A 14,470-nucleotide genomic window follows, 5' to 3' on the forward strand; every position below is an offset into this window, starting at 1 on the left:
AGGTACACAACAATATAGCCCGGAGGGGTATGAGTCACCCTCACATTCTTCTAGGTCGGGAGCTCGCACCAGTAGCCCAAAGCATACTGAATGCCGTACAGATCCTCGGCAAGCCGATGATAATTTTCTTTTCTCGCTCTCACCAACCATTTTCCGTCAACCGACATGCCGTCCGGACCGTCAATCTCGGTTTTATCATTAAAAAGGCCCGCGAGCCTCCCCAAAGGGTCAGCCTCCTCCCTTTGCCTCGAAAAGAACGGGAGAATCGTATTACGACCCGTAACACCAGCCTCTCGGCTAGATTCAACGCGAGCCTCATGCCCCGAGTGCTCTTCAGCATCAACCTCGGGAGATGTTTCCTTCGCCCTCCCTGAAGAAATCCTATTCTCTTCCTCATCACTGGAAGAGGACACCACGTCGGATTTCTTTTTCCACCTTCCCCCAGCCATGGCAAAACTCCGAAATATAGAGTGCCGAAGAACACAGAAAAAGGCAATAAAAAATAAATCGAAAGCAGGAAACAAATTACCTCTCCTGGAACAGAAAACGCCGATGAAGTGAACGAAGTAAGATCCCGAAGCAGATTCTCAGTGAATTTGCGAAGATCTGAAGAAAACACACAAGGGAATCGCTGGAACTCTTGGGAAACTTTGAGAGATTTGAACGAATAAAGTTTGAAATGGAGAAAGTTGTCCGATATTTATAGGCCACGATCTAAAAACTGCCCAACTTCCACTTTATTCCAACCAACCGATCAAAGGCACTTCCGAGGACCTTTTCGACACTTGTTCCACAAAGACACGGATTCAAATGCCCCTTTTTTGAAAAAAGAGAGGGAACTTTTGGACTTCTGACATTTGGAAACCCACCCATTTAATTCTAAATGGACCGGGTCTGGGGGGCATGTTGTTTGGGCTCCCAATTGGATACCAATTGGGCCACTAAGTCCAAAGCCCAATGGCTCAATACAACAACATCAAACCCATTTCTACTCAATATGGCTGGTCAGCCACCAACAAAGGCCCAATAGCAATAAATGACCTATGGGAATTTATTACACAAACACTATAAACAAGCCGCCAAGGCTCACACATCAAGGTACGTCCAATCTACTGCCTTAAGACTACTCTCTAGAGAACTTCTCTCTAGAATCCGAGCATTGTTCTTACTTAGGCACCGGAGGGGCTTTCCTCGGAAACACCCCTGAGGCTAGTGACTTTGTCATTATGCAGGTGAATTCGGACACAACTCATTCAAGCAAGCAAGATCTTCAACACAAACCGAAAGGGCCTTCATTCGAAGCCCATTGTTTCAACACCGGAGCAGTTACATTTAGGGACTTGCTTGTAATTTCCAAAATTTTCAAGCAAGTAGCTAAACTATTGGAGCAATCTATACCTAGTATTTTAAAAGTAACATCATAGCTTATTTGAAGCCACGTGTCATCTCATTATTAGAAGCCATGTGGAATCTCTCCTTTCATCCATCATTTTGTTCTTTTGTTCATTTTTTTTTCGATTTTTCTTTATTGTTTCTATGATTTATCACTTCTAATGCCTCTTCCACTCCATTTTCCTTATTCAACATCAAGTTATTAATAGTCTAATGTACTCATTAGTCTCTTCCACTCCACCCCTTTAACATCCAATATTTATTCAACATATAATTTTTATATTTTTCCAACCTTCAAACTACACCTTTATTTAATTCATATATTACCAAAAATCAGAAGTACTCACTAATTAAAACTTCAAAAGACATCTGAACAACCACTATACAACCGCTCGTTCTATGAACGAGCTCAAAAGCCAGTTTTTTAAATTAGCTAGACGTTAAATAGTCAACCACTTTATTTAATATACCGTTATGAGGTAGTCGTTTAATAGTCCACCAAAGAAAAACAATTACAAAAATTATTACCGACCAAATATACCAACTAATTCGTTGGTCAGTAAATTTTTAAATCAGAATATCTATTACGTTGGTCGGTTAATCCCCAGATAGATCAAAAACCCCGAAAACAGAAAACACAAGTAGATCTAAAACCGCGACAAGTCACAACGAGAAGCACTCGCAACCACCCATCGACGCCCAACCCTCGACGCAGGCGAGCCGTCGTTGAGGCAACAATTGTCTAGCACCGTCGCAGCCACCTACCTCCTTCACCCACCGTACCCAACTTTCACCCACCGTACCGCCTTCACCACCGTCGCAGCCACCTACGACCTTCATCCACCGTACGAAACAAGCAGAAGAAATCGGCCCCCACCTTACCGCCTTCACCACCGCCTACCCCTCTCCCTGCTTAGATACATTTCTTTCTTCGTTAAATTAATTTAGTATTTTTCAATTTTTCAAACCCTAACCAATTTTGTTTACATGTAGTTTAAACAATCATCTTCGTCGTGCATCTGCAGCTAGGGATGGGCATGGGTCGGATCTGGGCTGGGTCTGGTGAGATCCAGACCCAGACCCATATTTTTTAGGCAGACCCAAACCAGCCCCAGATCCATTGGGTCTGAAAAATTCAGACCCATACCCTGGTCCAATGGGTCTAATGGGTCTCGGGTAAAAAATGGGTCTAGAATTATTTTTTTTACATTTTTATCTTAGAAAATTTTCCCGCGCCATTAATTTAACCATCATTTACCATCACATATTGACATTCGATACATAAAATATCACAATTCGCAAATTAGTGCCGAAATACTAATGCAAGCATGTATCTAATTATAGTATTTCTAATTTCTAATAGTTAACCGGGTCCATGGGCCAGATCTGGACCGGGTCCAGGTATGAGAATATTGGACCCAGACCCGTTTTTAAACACATGGATCCAGATCCGCTCCAGATCCATTGGGTCTCAAATAATTAGACCCAGATCCTTAAAAATGGGTCGGGGCTAACCGGGTCTGAGCTGGGTCCTGGACCCATGCCCATCCCTATCTGCAACCCTCTTGACAGAGTAGCGCCTCTCCCCTTCGCCCTAGTATATGTTTATTAGCTCGTTTAATTTTTTTTTCATTTGAAATAGTTTAAATATGTATATTATGTTTAGGAAATATCAAGGTATAAAACTAAAAAAGTATGATTTGTTCATGTTTGTTTTAATTTGATTTTACTGATCGAAATTTGCTCATAAATCGTATTATATTAAACATAGTATTATTTGTTGATTTATTGAGGAAATGGTTGACACTTGACAGTGGTACCCTCAATAACAATCATGGTTGATTAATTAATCATGTTTGAAATTAGCATTAAACATATTTGCTGGTGGAGAATAAATAATATTTTTTGGTGGTGGTATGTTTTTGATATTTTTTGGTGGTGGTATGTTTTTGATTTGTTGGTGGTAAATGAGTAAATGTGTATTATACATTTGTGTATATATAATATTATTCATATTGTCCTAATAAAATGTTGGATATTTTTTAAATTATTAATTAGTAAGTGTGCTTGATATGTTAAAATTAGAATTATTTGAGTTCTTATTTAGAAAATATCTAGCGTTAGTAAGACTATGTACGTAGTAAGTTTAGTAATGTAACATGATTAGTGTGATATGTGTAGAATATGATTAATTAGTAACAAGTTTTTTTTGTGGAGGGTGTAGAATTTGGTATCATGAAAAGGAGGGAGCGTAAATGGGTGTATAGTAGACTTGATGGGCGCAATATTAAGCCCGAGTTTCTCAACGGGGTTAGAGAGTTCATTGAGTTTTGCAAAGAGCATCCAAGTAAATGAGACGGTGACAAAATAAGGGCCCATGTTCATTGAGTTCTCAACGGGGTTAGAGATTTCATTGAGTTTTGCAAAGAGTCCATGTTCCTTGTGTGATAACAGACGTTTTCATGATATTGAAACAGTTATAGTACATTTGTACAATAAGGGGTTTAATTTGTTCGTAATTACTATGAATGGATATGTCAAGGGGAAAGTTTTGGAGAGTTCGCCTCACGTGTTCAATCAACTCCATACCGCGATATTATTATTGATGCTCTTGGAAATAATCAAGAACATATGTTGAATGAAGAGGCCAATATAGTTGAAGAAGAGCCAAATGATCGATGAAGCCAAGAAGCTTATTGACCTTCTAAAGGCAGCTGAAGATCCATTATATGAAGGGGAAAACTTATATGTGTTGGATATGGCATCAAGAATTGCAAGTTTGAAATGTGAATTCAACTTACCACACAGGTGTGTTGATGGGTTTGCATCTTTGGTGAATGATACGATTCCAAATAACAACCAAATTGGTAGAACTTTCTATAGCACACATAAGGTTCTTAATGGCTTGGAACTTCCTCATGAGAGGATCCACACAGGTCCTAAAGGTTTTTTGCTCTTCTGGAAAGCCGATGCACAATTAGATAAATGTAGAGTATGTGAAAGTGTTCGGTATAGGAAGACTTATAGAGGCACGCTTATTCCACAAAAGTCCTAATCTTTTTCCAATCACACCTAGACTGCAAAGGTTTTATGCTACCAAGAACGTTTAGGAGGATATGACTTGACATCCCAACAATCCTCGAGTTTAGCCCAATATTCATGTTGGCCTGTTATTTTTACACCATAAAACTTGCCTCTATCGATGTGTATGAAAAAACCCTTCATGTTCCTTTCTTTGCTCGTTCCCATTCCTAAAAATCCAAAAGGACACTTGGATGTGTACATGCAACCGCTTATCGAAGAGTTGAAACAATTATGGGAGGATGGGGCTATGACTTATGACATATCAAGCAATCAAAATTTCAACCTTCGCGCAACCATTTTGTGGACCATTACCTTGCATATGGAATGCTATCTGGATGGTTCACTGCCAGAAAGAAGGCATGCCCTTACTATATGGATAAGTCCAAGGCACCTTGGCTTGAACATGGAGGTAAAGTTTCATAGTTTGATTGCCATCGACAATTTCTTCCACAAGATCACCCTTTTCGGAAGAATAAAACAACTTTCTGCAAAAATAAAGTTGAAAATGGCATGGTTCCGCATATAATGTGTGGAGAAGAATGTGGCAATGTGTGAAGGACTTGCCTAAATAAACTGATGGTCCTGAAGCTCTTAAGAGGTTGAGAACTTCCAAAAAGGGATGGTTCAAACAAAGTATTCTACGGGAACTCCTATACTAGAAGGATTTGCTTCTCTGGCACAACCTAAATGTCATGCAAATTGAAAAGAACTTTTTTTACCAACTCATAAACATTGTGATGGATGTGAAAGGAAACACCTCGGACACCACTAATGCAAAGAAAGACATGGCTAAATATTGTAAACGTCGACGGTTAGAGCTTGAAAATGGACCATATCAAAAGCAGCTTTTGCATTTGACAAGGCTCAAAAGAAGGCGTTATGTGAATGGATTCGACACTTGAAATTCCCGGATGGATTAGCTTCAAAGTTGAGCAGGTGTGTCAATCATCAATTATGTAAGCTACATGGAATGAAGAGCCACAATTATCATGTTTTCATGGAGAGGTTGCTGCCTGTTGCTTTAAAGGAATTGCTTCCCTTGCATGTTTGGAAGGAAATTACGGAGATTAGTCAATTCTTTCGACAATTATGTGCTTCCACAATCAAAATGAGTGATATAAATCGCTTAGATAATAATATAGATGAGGTCTTGTGCAAGCTAGAGAAGATTTTCTCACCTGCATTTTTCAACTCAATGGAACATTTGCCGGTCCATCTTCCACATGAGGCAAATGTTGGTGGTCCCGTGCAGTACAGGTGGATGTACCCATTTGAAAGGTAATTAATGAAATACCCATAAGCGTAAATAAGTAATATTTTTAGCATTGTACATGTTTACTAGTAATTATTGATTACACTTATTTAATTTAGAGGAATCTTAACCATTTAAAGCGTAAGGTTGGAAGCAAGACACGTGTAGAAGGCTCCATATGCTATGCATGCTTTCCTAATGGAGGAGATTTCAAACTTTTGTTCCAACTATTTTCAACCCGAGGTTGACCCCAAAGCAAGAGATCTAGGAAGAAACGTCAATTCGATAGTTGAGAACCAAGATGATGTTAATATCCTCGGGATCATCATGGTTGATAATGGTCGTGCAGCTACTAATGGCCGTTTGCGGTTCTTGCAAGATATGGAGTATGATCAAGCACAATTTTATGTGCTTGCAAACAGTGGCATCTTAGGTGATTATGAAAGGTAATAAACTAAAATTTAATTATTGTAAAATTCTTCTAAAGCGGTATTTAAACCTTTTTTTCCTTAATTATCATAGGAAATTTGAGGAGCACATTCTCCAAACTCATCCACACATGGCTATGGAGGATATTTGGAGTAAATACGGAGCTCAATACCCTTGATGGTTTAAGTCACATGTGAGATTAATTTTATATTGTTTATATTGATATATGATATCACTTATTCTAATCATTAACATAATACGTAGTGACTACTTCTACAAATTAGGTTCTCCTGTCTTTGAAAACTGATGATGTGGGCCCCTCTAGACAAGTGAGAAATGAAGCTAATTCTATGTGAATGGATAAAATTTCACACACATGACTATTAATTAGCCCAATAATTTAGTAAATGAAAATAGAAAGTAAAAGTAAAAGTAAACATATGAATATATATTTACATAAGAGTTCTATTGACTCTCTTTCTCGTCATTTTTCTTTATTAACTCATCAATTATCAACTTGCTATTGATCCTTGAGCCGTTTCGACCTGTCTGGCTCTAACCAGGCCCGGCCCTGGGGCAAGGCATAAGGGGCCGTCGCCCTGGGTCCCAGGGAAAATAGCCCAATATCTCTTATATCAACTAGAATAACAATCATATATTTTTCCGTGCATATATGTAATTATTAAACAAACTAGCCTGGTGGTTTGGTTTACATTTCCATTAGCATACATGCGGGGTTCGATTCTATTCATTGTCAACATTGCCTTATTTTTTCCCCCTTTTTCCACGTTTTATATTGTAGTTTTTTTGTTATCTTTTGTTTTTTTTTTCACCTTTAAAACTGTAGTTTTTTTCCTTTTTTTGGTCAATTTTCTTTTGTTAATCTGCACCACCAACATTCCCTAATTTTTTTTCCTTTTCTACGTGTATACTGTAGCTTTTTTGTAATGTTTTTTGTGTGAAATATTAAAATATACGGAGTAATTCATTCTTTATATCACGAGGTCAAAAGTATGCGAGTCTTAATATTGTTCTGATCGAGTTAAATTTTCTTTGCAAAGTTTAATTAGATATAGAGTAATATTAATTCTTAAGAAGTGAAAAACCGATGATCTAAAAAACATTTTTTCAATAAAAAAAAGTACACATGTTTGAGAATTTTTTTGTTCCTAACCCTATAAAATATGGGCTCCAGTTTATTTTTTCGCCCATAGACCACCAAAAAGTTAGAACCGATCCTAACTCTAACCCTTTTATAAAATACCCTCTAATAACCGGACCCTAACTCCGGCCACCAATAATAAAAAATAATCAGATTTTCTGCTCACAAGTGACAAGTTTAACTGACCTTGGATATGTTCAGAATATTTACCAAGGTTGCTGGAATATAAGATCTTACAAAGGGTGTCGGGATATTGGAAATCGTATAGTCGCATTTGGACAGCGGCAGCAAGTAAACGGGCCTGAAATCTGTATGCCTTGAGTATACCACGTGGGACAGTTACAAAATTTGGGCCTGGTGGGGGCTTGGTTTCACCGTTTCAGTATTCAGACAACAGTAGTTTGGTTCGCACGTGGGCACATGGGCCTAATGAGAGAAGAATAAGACATGGTCAGATGGGTCATGCGGAAATGGGCCATTTGAGCCCACGCAGGCCTTGTCTTTTTATGCGTGCATGGCAGCTTGAAAATGTTCCTATACTTATTTTTGGTATTGAATTCCAAGTTTGCTACTTCGACATTGTTAAGTTTGTTTCTTAGATACAGATACAGTGAACGTTGGTAAATAGCATTCAGCATAACTATCTAATATCATGAAATTCAAACCACTCGATTTGATTTGTTGAGATATCCAATCTGAAAAGTGATAGGAAAGTAAGAGAAAGATCACCTTATGTCGTATCATTGATAACTCATTCTCCAATGTTCGCTTGAATCTTCCAACTTTTTTTTAATAACATTGAATCTTCTAACAAGTTTTGGTAGAATGTATTTTTCTCAGTTTGTATTTTTCTCAGAGTTTGTATTTATACAACCTAATTAGGTACAGAAAGCCCACGCCTCTGCTAGGCTAAATAACTAAGTTAATGTACAATATCACCCAAATAACTAATTACATAATACACATCAAACGCAAATTTTTTGCTGCCCTCGGATACTGCCAAGCTGGTTGTACACCCCCAAAACGACGTCGTGTGATGTGGGCACAGCCAGCGCTGGTTGTATGATGCAGGATACTTAGATCACTGCCATTGATCTTCAATATGAAGATCAGATAGGATAGACTAGACTGATTAAGAGAAGAAAGAAGAAGAAGAAGTACAGACAGAAGAAGTAGAAGAAGAATTAGGAAGAAATTAAGGGAGAAGATGAGAATGAGATTGTAATAATATTGATTAAATGTTTTAATGATCCAAAACATACATTTATACTACTGCTAGCTTGATCACTAAGCAATTGTTACAACTGAATTCTGTTACAGAATTTGGCGCCATTTGTAACTGATTCTCAACAGAAAGTCAAAGAGTTGACTTTCCCTTATTAGCTCATATCAGTAAACTTCCCTTAACATTCCTTCCCCCTTAAGAACCTTGACCTCAAGGTGAAGGAACAACAAAGTTAGGATACTTGGACTGAAATGAGGCAGCTGCTTCCCAAGTAGCATCATGTAACTCAGAACCTTCCTAATGGATCAAAAACTGAACTTGATCTGTGCTTTGAAACTTCACAGTTCTATGATCAAGTATAGCTAGAGGAACCAAGTCAGAAGATGAATGTTTTCCTTGCAACCACTGGGGAATATGTGTAGCAACAGGCAATGTGCCATGAAAAAGCTTAAGTTGTGATACATGAAACACATCATGTATTTTGGAAGATTCTGGTAATTGTAACTTGTAAGCAACCTGTCCAATGACAGCAGACACTTGGAATGGGCCATAAAATTTAGGAGAAAGCTTTTGATTCTGTCTTTGCTGAATTGTGTGTTGCCTATAAGGCTGCAGCTTAAGCCAGACCCAATCACCCACTTGAAATGATTTATCAGATCTACCCTTGTCAGCTTGCTGTTTCACCCTAGATTGAGATCTTAAGAGATGAAACTTGACCAAATTAAACATATCTTCTCTTCTCTGTAAACTCCTGTCTACTTCATCAACACTGGATTCCCCAGGCAGATATGGCAAGTGCAAAGGTGGAGGTTGCCCATACACAATTTCATAAGGAGAAAACTGAGTGGCAGAATGAAAATGAGTGTTGTAACACCATTCATCCACTGGCAGCCATGCATTCCAATCTTTGGGTGTATCACTACACATGCACCTGAGATAGGTTTCAATACATCTATTGACTACTTCAGTTTGGCCATCTGTCTGTGGGTGATGGGTGATAAGCAGAGGAGAGCAAAAATTCAGTGCCATGGAGACTAAACAATCCCTTCCAAAACTAACTGAGAAACACAGAATCTCTGTCACTTACTATACTTCTTTGCCAACCATGTAGTTTGAACACATGGTCTAAATATGCTTGAGCCACTTGGATTGCAGAGTAAGGGTGTGATAAAGCTATAAAATGGGCATACTTACTGAATCTGTCAACCACCACAAAGATAACATCTTTGCCCCCTGACTTAGGCAACCCTGTGATAAAGTCCATGGAAACATCAATCCAAACAGCAGTAGGAATTGGTAAAGGTTGTAACAAACCAGGGCTGGCAGCTGTATCATACTTTGAAGCTTGACACACTTTGCACTGCCTAACAAACAACCTAACATCAGTAGTTAACCCTTTCCAATAGAACAGATTTTGTACCCTTTTGGTAGTTAATTCCCTGCCAGAATGGCCACCCTCAGGTGTAGAATGCAACCAAGTAATTACCTTAGTTTTTAATACCTGATCAGATCCCACTACTAACTTGCCTTTTCTTCTCAACAATCCATCTTGCCAAGTATGATTATCAACTGATTCTGCATTCTGTAATCTGGTGATAATACTCATGAGATTATCATCTAATATGTAACCGGATTTTATAAGAGAGGTGAGGTCAGATTGCACAACCGAAACGGCCAAACACAGAATAGAAGCTCCTTGCACCCTAGACAAAGCATCAGCAGCTAAATTTTCCTTTCCAGCTTTATACTGTATATCATAATCAAATCCCATCAGCTTAGACAACCAAAACTGCTGAAAAGGAGTAGACACTTTTTGTTGTAGAAGCCACTTAAGACTCTTCTGATCTGTCTTAATGGTGAAATGAGAACTCATAAGATATTGCTCCAATTTCTGAACTGCAAAAACAATAGCCAAAAGTTCCTTTTCATACACAGACAACTTCTGCCATTTAGGTCCAAGGGTTCTGCTAATATAGGCCAAAGGGTGATTCTCTTGCATTAGTACAGCTCCAATTCCAGGCTTAGATGCATCAGTTTCTACAACAGAACTCTTAGAAAAGTCTGGCACAACCAATACAGGAGCAGTTACTAGAGCTTGCTTCAAAGATTTAAAAGCAGAATGAGCTACATCAGTCCAATCAAAGGCTCCTTTTTTCAATAGATCAGTTAAGGGTTTACTAATTAGAGAATAGTGCTTGACAAATTTCCTGTAATATTCTGCCTGTTAGGTTATGATACATATGACAATTCATAAATCATGCGGAAAAACCATAAAGCCAGGAAAGCATATTATTTACACATAATCATTTAGCATAGTATAGATGCATACATGTTGTAGCGTGCCTTCCCTAGCTGCGCCCGAACCGAACAAGAACAAGTCTTTAGGACTCCAAATGTCGTCCCTCCGTAGATAGTCCACAGTACGTCCGGATCCGCCTCAAGTTAGACCAACTAGAATCGCCCTTAAGGTTACTAGGAATTTCGGCTATGTGTTTGCATCACTACTACATTTTCGATCAAATGCAACGACACAAAAGGGGCTAATGCAACGGTACAGTAGAAGCCGTTGCAATAGGCATGTCTACTACAACGCCAAGTAAATTTATGTGAGAGCCTTTCCAATCCGTTGCATCAGGTAAGGCTATGACAACGGTTGCCTTAATAGTTAATACAGATGCATTAGCCCACCAAATGACACGACTCCTTCCGTCCTTCTTACTCATTTTTTATTTACTAATATAAAAATAAAATAGAAAACTCATACTTTTTCACCTGTGCATTTTTGCCGTCATTCTTCTCGAGCTCTCCCTCCACCTCTCTCACTCTCTTAGGGCACTAGAAGAATAAGGAAGAGATTATTATCTAAATTCCGTTGAAGATTTGTCTCGCTAATCTTGGATAATGTCAAATTTCTAGTCAAAGAAAAGTTGTACAGAGATTTTCATACCCTTGTCTTATTCGGAGGTCCATTGAAATTGTAGGTATGGTTATGTTGTTCTTTAACTCTTGATTAGTTATTTTTATCAATTAATGGAAAAAACCAACAAATAGGCTTTTTATTCTTTATGATTGACATTCTAGCAAATCAATTGTAGATTTCCCCCCTTTTTCTTAATCTAGGGTTTGACATTTGGCAATTCAAGTTCTTAGTATAATCTTCATTACTGAATTGAGTATTTCTGAATTGACGCTATTGTAACCTAGAAATCTTTCCTGATTTCTTTGATTATATTTTTAGGGATTTCCCAATTTATCTCTTATTCTTACGAAATGAGCCAAATTTAGTTACTCCTCTACTTCTCTTCAGTCTCTATTTTAGTTACAGCTCTTATTTAATTGTTGCAGACATAACATATCAACCGTGATTCAAGATAATAGATTTGACCATTTTTTTTGTTTTTCAACTCACTGGGAGAAAATTATGCATCCCTGATTTATTTGGGTTTTTCATACAGTTTACTTCAACAACTAGTAATTTCAGGAAGTTGTATTTTGGAGTTATATTGAATTGATCTATTCATTGTTAACTCGTACCAGAATAGTGATCTTCGTATCTTTATAGCTCTAAATTCGAGTTCTAAGGAACCTAATTGTTCCTGTATTCATTCATATTTGTGACACAAAAGATATTGGATATTTTTTTATGAAACTAAGGGCGAGATTTGGCTGTTCTTTTGTGGATTTGAGTTGTCACCTAGTTTAAATAAATAGAAAAGCTTAGTTTGTCCACTGTTTTGACAGTTTAAAAAGATGTGAGGCTGGAATGAAGAATAGATCGATTGTTAACATGATTTCATTAAGCTTCAAACAATAACTAGATTAAAGGCTTGAAAAGTATGAATATAACCTTTTCATGCCAGTTAATAGATGTAGTTGCAGGTGATTAAATATAAAATAAAGAAAAGATTAGAGTTTAGAATTTATCATGGAATTTTAGAGCATTCTCCCCTTGCTTTTTCCACTGATTCTATTTAGTTAATTATACTTTTGGCTTCCATAATTGGTGTCAAGTCTAGGAAGCTCTGGATTTACTTGCTGATAGTGGAAAGATAACATTGAAAGAGTATGACAATCAGAAGATCTACATTGCAAGTCAAGACTAGTTTGAAAGTCTGTGACCTTACTCACATGACGGAAGAGAGAATGGAAACAAGAATAAATAAGTGAACAGATCAAAGGAAGCCATTTTTGAGTTTAAGGGAGGTATGTTAACCATGCACTTAATGAACCCTTGGTACTTATACATCCTTCCATATCTAATGAGTATGGCACGTTTATTGTTTATATTTGCTCCTTTTTGGTGATTAAGGGAAAATAAATTCATGGGTAGCAAGAGAAACAAGGATATTCATTGAGAGTTATTAGCTGCATAGCATTTCTTGCATGAAAAGGTCAGGTAATCTCCACATTGGATGTATAATTTCAACTTTCACAACATTTGCAGTTTGTTTCTTTAATATGTTCTGTACTTTATGTTCCTGTGGTCGAAATTGATCTATGTGTCCATCTACCTGCTAAATGGTAAATGGAAACCTAATGATTTTGTTAGGCTCTACTTGCCCATTGAAAGTTTTTATCCGTTAATGTATTTCAAATTTTCATACTTTTACTTTTATTGAATCTATTCTATCTGTTTGATTTTATGACAGGCCCAAATCAACAATGTCGAAAAACTAAAGATTATGAAAGGCGGAAACCCATTTACTCTCAACTTCATTCAAGAGGTATGTATTTTCGTTGTAGGTAGAACTTTTTGAGGAATGAAGTATGTAAATATGCTTGATATGGTGGTTTGAAAATGCTTCTTTACGTTATTTCAGTTGTAAACTTAAGACTTCCCTTACATGTTCACTCTTTACCTAGCACACGCTAGATTGGATTTTGTTCATTGATTGATTCATTTGCGTAACCAACTTACCTTCTTCAATTCTTCTGTAGGCACCATAAAATTTCCTGTAATCTCATCTAGCCTCATTTTATATTTAATAATTCTGACTAGTATGAAGGAAATATGCATGAATCAAAAACTCGCAATGCCCAACTATAAGATGTTAGTGTCAGTTGCAGGTGTAGTTGCTGGTGTCGCTTCGGCCTCAACAACCTCAATCGCGACACCAACCGAAATATCATCTGGAAAACTAAATGACCATAGCTTCTAGTAGCATTACATTGCAGGTGTAGCTGTTGGTGTTGCTTCAGCCTCAACGACCTCAATCGCGACACAAACCGAAGTATCATCTGGAAAACTAAATGAACAAAGCTGCTAGTAGCATCACATTGCATTGAGATAGTAGAGGCTGATCAAGATTAGGAACCTGTCATCTTAACAAGTGAGACAAACGACAATGGTTTTCTTTTGATTATCTCAGTTCTTGCGGTTTTTTTGTGGCTTATGCCTTTGTGTAATGTTAAATATGTTGTTTGGGGAATACCAATTTTTCTTTGATTATTTAGATTTTTTGGCTTTGTAATTTTTCCCAAGTCGAACAATGTAATTTTATTCATCTTTTTTTATTATAATGATATTCATTTTTAATATCTTAAGTTATATTTATATTAAAATCAAATTAAGCATCATATATTTATAACGAAATAAATATTTGTATATATAGCCGTTGCATTAGGTCTTTATTGTACCTCGTTACCCAACCGTTGTAATAGAGTGGACCGTTGCATTAGATATTTATCTAATGCAACGATTATGGTCAGAGCCGTTGCATTAGATCAGATTGCCGTTGCATTAGGTCTGATGCAACGCCTTCGGATGCAACGGTCATGAGTCGTTGCATTAGGCCTAATGCGACGGGTTTTGGGCTCTAATGCAACGGATTTGGGCGTCGCATTAGCTCCGAAATGTAGTAGTGGCAAGTGTATGGCTGATTTTTCTTTCAAAAACTTACCTTTGAATACTTCAATCGTACCTGCA

General features: G+C 37.5%; 1 long non-coding RNA gene across 6 annotated transcripts; it reads left to right on the forward strand.

Annotated features, from left to right (window-relative positions):
- Positions 1–11,267: 11,267 nt before the first annotated feature.
- Positions 11,268–14,059, forward strand: LOC110776437 (uncharacterized). 6 transcript variants are annotated; one of them, XR_008929936.1, is made up of 5 exons: positions 11,268–11,525; positions 12,556–12,747; positions 12,854–12,940; positions 13,194–13,268; positions 13,606–14,059. It is a non-coding gene; the product is annotated as an uncharacterized lncRNA (long non-coding RNA). The 6 variants fall into 6 exon arrangements; XR_008929935.1 differs by having other exon boundaries at positions 11,269–11,525; positions 13,612–14,058; XR_008929934.1 differs by having other exon boundaries at positions 11,271–11,525; positions 12,854–12,935; positions 13,600–14,057.
- The last annotated feature ends 411 nt before the right edge of the window (positions 14,060–14,470 follow it).

The sequence above is a fragment of the Spinacia oleracea genome, chromosome 3, assembly GCF_020520425.1.
Source record: "Spinacia oleracea cultivar Varoflay chromosome 3, BTI_SOV_V1, whole genome shotgun sequence".
NCBI classification, from domain to species: domain Eukaryota; kingdom Viridiplantae; phylum Streptophyta; class Magnoliopsida; order Caryophyllales; family Amaranthaceae; genus Spinacia; species Spinacia oleracea.